The sequence below is a fragment of the Adiantum capillus-veneris genome, chromosome 16 (assembly GCF_014529385.1).
Source record: "Adiantum capillus-veneris isolate H3 chromosome 16, ASM1452938v2, whole genome shotgun sequence".
Lineage (NCBI taxonomy): Eukaryota > Viridiplantae > Streptophyta > Polypodiopsida > Polypodiales > Pteridaceae > Adiantum > Adiantum capillus-veneris.
In genome coordinates, this window is record NC_140946.1 from 108,836,555 (window position 1) to 108,842,873 (window position 6,319).

The window sequence follows — 6,319 nt, forward strand, 5'->3', positions numbered from 1 at the left end:
AAACAGTTGGGGGTTTATTGGCCAACTATGTATGCGGACACACATTCTTATGTTACCAACTGTACTATATGTAGGGCCAAACGACCAATGGATCACGCGACATTGTTTCAGGTAAACATTGCACTTGCATGGAGTCAATATATCATTGATTTCTTAACCACCATGATGTTCCCTGAGAACATCACAAGAGCATGAAAAAAAGCTATAGAGCTGGAAGCTCGTGACTTTCAATTGATTGGGAACCAACTCTATAAGTGAGGAAAAGACAATCAACTTAGAATCTGTGCAAGTGAAAGCGAATACCTGCTGATTCTAGAACATGCACATAGCGGAATAAGTATTTTTCGAGCGATAAGACGGCAAAAATTTTCTTAACCGCAGGGATTTGGTGGCCTACATTGCACATGGATGCTGAAGAGTTTGTAAAGCGTTGTGACGCATGTCAGCGCACCAAGGTGCCAATAAAAAGAGATGAGATGCCACTACGACCAATGATGGGAGCAAGAGCATTTGCAAAATGGGGCATTGATTTTATGGGACCTATATCACCCCTTGCATATCGCACCCATACCCAATATATCATTGTGGCTACGGACTATCTCACAAAATGGGCGGAAGCCAAGGCAACACAAAAAGCAAATGCATGCACCACTGCACAATTTTTGTATGAGAATGTTTTTGTACGATACGAGTTACTAATAGAAATTGTCCGTGATCGTGGAACACATTTTCTTAATGAAGTCATTGAATATCTGCTAGAGAAATTCATGGTCATACATAGGAAATTTGCTCCATACCATCCACAGGAAAATGGACAAGCTGAGGCCACAAATAAAACACTATGCACGGTTCTCACTAAAATAGTGTCAGAGTCAAGAACAGATTGGGATCAACAACTACACTCAACACTATGGGCATACAGAGTAGCTTACAAAACATCGATAGGAACAACACCGTACAACATGGTGTTTGGCCTAAATGCTATACTACCCATAGAGTTTTTAATTCCAACTCTACGAGTAGAGAAACGCTTAGAATGGACAGGGCATGAGCTCTCTTCAAGAATAGATGATCTTGAAAAGCTAGATGAACTCCGCTTGAGAGATGTAGCTTCAATCTATGCTAAAAAGAGAAGACAAAAAGAATTTTTTGACAAACATGTGCGCACTAAAGAGTTCAAAACAGGTGATTACATACTTGTTTATACTTTGAAGCAACATGCCAAAAAACTTAGGAATGGGACCCTTTGTGATTAGTGATCTATCACAAAGTGGAGCTGTCAAGCTTGCTACATTAGCATGTGAAGAAATGCCGAACCAGATTAGTGGATGTCGACTAAAGAAATATCATCTACCACTCACAAAGGAGATGCTCAAACAAATTCATCAAGGAAAACAACGAATGAAGGAAAAACAGAGAGTACGAGTGGAACCTCAAGCAAAAGCAAAGGAACGCATTGCAAAACGAAGACTTCTGCGACAACAACAACAAAGTGGAGCACCATTGCGAATCAATGCCATTCGGCTGACGAAGTTGGATGAAGACACAGTGGAGTCAATAATTGCAGTCAAAGTGGGCAGCAATCAAGTTGAATCGACGGCATTGCTTGATTCTGGAGCTCAAGCAAATTTGATCTCTTACGGATTATACAAACAGCTCAAATCCACAAGTCAACTTCATCCTACTCCTCAAGTGCTGGAAAGTAGTACATCACACCCGTTGAAAACATTGGGATGGACTATATTGCATGTACAAATACATCAATATATTTACCCACACAAATTCTATGTGATGGAGGACGAAAGCACACAACACCCAATGATGTTGGGACAACCTTGGCAAAAAGAGTACAATGTACAGATAGATTGGAATGCAAAGGCAGTCAAAATTCAGCATTGTTTGTGGGTCGCCGCGACGGACGTCCATAGCATAGCTCTCAAGCATCAACATAAAATTATCGATACAGGGGAAGCGACTCGGATGAGGCATGGAAACTCACTAGGGTGTCAATCCTAATGAAGTGAACTCGAAGAGATGCAACTACTAACTCTACAAGAAAATCAAACGCACTAAAGCCAAGTAATCTGCCTATGTCCTTCTACACAGCTCTACAGTCATCACGCCCGTTCACCATGCAAATCATATTGGAATCGCACGAAACTTGAAGGGAAGCTACAGGGGACTATCAGAAACATATCCTATCACTGCCACAGCATTCTGGAGAGGTACAACGATCGCAATCGTTCATCCCACAGTACGCAAAAACAGTAAATGGATGATCCTAAAGGGTCGTTTTTAGGTCCCTAAAGCCTCTCCTAGGGTCAAAACAACATAAAATACGCATATAAACACTCAAAACAGCGATTTAAGGCCTAAATGGATGCGTCTGAAACCTTCATTGAATCTTGAATGCTTACACTTGAATGAAAGAGCAGAGTAAGAGGAACACAATGCAAGAAACAAAACTGAATTTGGATTACCGTAGCCACAAAAGCGATGATTACAAGTTGGAGCAAAGAGGTAGCTCTCTGTGCGTAACGCAATAGTCCCTTATCTTCAAAAAATAATCTCCCCTTTCCCACTAACCTTAGTGTATTATATACCTAGGGCTTTCTAAAGTGGCCAGCGGCCAACTTCTCATGGACCTTTACATACATCATTGGAAAAATTACATCTTTGACTCAGACTTGACACATACAATTGACATTAGGCTTTTACAAGGTTTGATGTATTAAACATCGGAAAAATAATGTGACCACATCAAAACTTTGGCCGGCTAACCCGACGGGCGCCTTGGCTAGGTGGGCACTTGTATGTTGTTATCACCTCCAAACAAGCATGCACATGAACAACAAGTGATAGCCTTTGCTCAGCAATACCGGAATCATCAGCTGTAAGCCATGCAATCACTGGAAAAAGAGACAAAAGCAAGAATGCCACCAAAGAACAACATGATACCCGAGACCAACAGACAGGTAAAATCCAACCATGCTAATTACAGACATACGAAGTCGCAGACCACAGTGCAAAGACCTCGATTACCAAATCAAAGGAAACAAGCATGGATGCGGAAGGATAGAAATGATGTGGCAGACAAACAACAATGCAACGAAAGAATTCAACCGAAGCAGATAGTTCAACCAAAAACCAACGGCATAAAACATATATGGATCCCAAAGAAAATGCTCAGCAATAACTCAAATGTTACTCGCATTTGGATACCAAAACAAAAGCAAAAGGAATCCCTTCAGTACAAGCAACAACGGAAGGCAAACAGTTGCATTTGAAAAAAGGCAACCGCCTTATGTGGATGCCAATCAGCAACAAAACAGTGGCAACAAAGGAAGTAGCCAAACATCTACAAAAACCAGCAAAAGAAAAATACCAATGGAAAGAAAAGGCAATACGGCCCATAGCCATTCCGGCCAAGCCAATCCTCTCCATAGAAACAGCTACGGCTATATCAACGGTGTCGGCAAAGCAATTGCCTTTTGCAAAAAAGACAATTAAACAGAGAGCAGTAGAGCTACAGTTGTTACTTGCAAAGAAAACAGGAAACCTCGACGGCGAATGCCAATAAGCATCTTGCTTATTCCCTTCTCTTGCACATCATTAATTTTTCCATGCATTGACCGAGTATGCATAAAATAGGGCCACATTAATCGCCCAAGCATTAGCACAACTTTTTCAACCTATGCCGGCACATACTCCGAGGTGATACCTTGTCGTCCGGGAGGACTCCGGCTAGGAGGGGGGAGGCATTCTCAAAGGCGGAACCAATAGCAAAAAGAGCAAACAAAGGGCATGATTTTCGACTATTTTAAGGGTTGTTGTTTGATTGCAAAATTTTCTGGAGTAACCCAAGTACATATGTCCTTATACAGCATGTATCTATAGGTATATGGGACCAAATGCCAAATCAAGCCCCTAGGTGTGTGTATATAAGTAGAAATAGCCATTTTTCGGACAAAATATTGGTAAAACGGAGAAATCTGGCAAATAAAAATTACATGTGAGTGTATATAATGTTTTGCGGTGATTTTTGTGATTTATTATGATTTTTGGGGATTTTTTGGGTTTGATTTGCTATTTTTCTTTTAATTTTGCTAATTTTCGGCAGAAAAACTTCAAAAATACAAAAAGCAAGTGAAAAACGGTCGTAATGAAGAACAAAAAATATAGGGATGATCAGTGACTATAGGACAACCTATGGTACAATGGGGGTGCAATTATGAGACTGGAGCGAAAAGCGTGTTTTGGCTAGGTTTTGGTCGAAATGCCAAATTTCTAATAAACAGAGCAAATGGAGTCCAAATCAAGAAATTTCTGAGCCTAAACCGCATCTCGCAAGAAGATAGGAGCACATGTCAAATTTCGTGAAAAGTGGTTCGGGGACCTCCATTCTAAGAAATTTTCACCTCATTTTTAGCTCATTCTCACTATTGACTTTGTGGAGAGAGCTTCTGCCACCTAGAGCGGACGGACCTTCCAGCAGCTTCTATGACGCGCACGACTACCCGACGAGCTCCAGACATGAGAGGTAGGCTCACCACCTTGAGCTTTTCGCGCTATTTGTCGTTTTGTCGCGAAAACTAACGTAGGGTTCACACACAAAGCGGGCGGTAGAGACCTACAAGTAGAGACGGCGGCCTAATGGCTAACCCAAAAGCAACAAGACTTCATCAGCAACTTACCCTAGTATAGGAGACCAATCCTGGATGTCCAAAGGCAGTAGAAAACCATCGGGAAAAACCCTAATTCCTAGAATCCCGCAAGAGGCAACCAAATGGGAAATCGGCGAAACGGCGACCAAATGCTACCAAAATTCATGGGGAGGAGCATCTCGACATGCTCGACAAGTCTATGTGACCCGCATTACCAAAAAGTGACGCGAAGCGGCACTAAACTTCAGAAACGGCATCAGACACACAAAGCGTCAAATTGCTCTCGTGGCCAAACCGCATGCCCGTTTTCCACCAAACTTCACGAGCGGCTTTCCTAGACCATCAACTACCAAGTCCTATGGTGGTAGACCACCACAAATCATCGAAGGTATGTAAATGCAACCACGGGTGCTTCTAGAGCGACAAATTTCCAAATGAAGCTCCGGTGAAGCCAAAGTTGACAAAAACCATACGACAAGGATCCCCAAGGGATCGAGAAGCTATGGAGACCAACATCAAGAAATTTCATCGCCAAAAAGCACTCCAAAAGTTAGAAAACGGATCGGAGGCTCTGAAGTCCACACAGGGAGTTATTCTCTATCCATTTGACTTTTTTGTTGAAATTAGGCTTAAAAGGGACTCAGGGGGACCAAGGGCAGGCACTAGGAGCACAATCCATGAAAAAATCATCGGGAGACATCCTACGCGTAGGATGTCTCAAGGGCATTTCTCCAACATTTTTCATCATACACATTTTCTGAATGACCTTTACATGCTATCCACCAAGTCTCATCACATTTGGACCAAAATTGACCTCATATGCATGAAAAAACGCAAAGTTAGGGCATAGAGGCAATAATGGGCCATAGACCTACCAAATCTTGTCCAAATCACATGAAACTTGGACAACACATTCACCAACACATCACCAACCAATCTGTGTGGTCAGAAGGAAAAATTGGTGAAGTAGACATCCTACGCGTAGGATGTCTATTTGTCTTTTTTGGCCTGCAGAGGATGTTTGTTCATTCTAGATCCAATCACCTCATCATCAAGAGCTCATATATCAATTTTGAAGCCATTCTAATCATTTTTTACCCCCAACACCTTCAAGATACACACACAGGCTCTTACAAGCATCAATCCTTGTCCAAATCCAAATCCAAGAGCATAGCCATGTTCCATAGGCCAAGGACTACCCACAGAACAAATCTCATGACATTTTGATGAAATAGACATCCTACGCGTAGAATGTCTCCAGCATAATTTAGGCCTTCTGTGCAAAGAGTGACATCATGGGAGCCAATACCATGGTGCAAAGAGCCCATATACCAATTTTCAACCCATTTGGACATCAATTGCTACCTAGTATGGACTTTCCACCCAATTGGTGACCTAAATCCTGAATCAACCCAAAAATCCACTTTTTGATATCCAAATCCAAATCCAAGCATATAGCCATGTTCCATGAGCCATGCACTACCAGCATGCCAAGTATGAACCAATTTTGATGAAAAAGACATCCTACGCGTAGGATGTCTAAATGGAAATTTTTGGCTAGATTTGCACTGTGAGCACATACACAACTTCACAAGTTCCTTTAAGCTTTATTTTCAATTTTCAAGTCATTTGGATAGTTAAAACTCAGTTTCTCA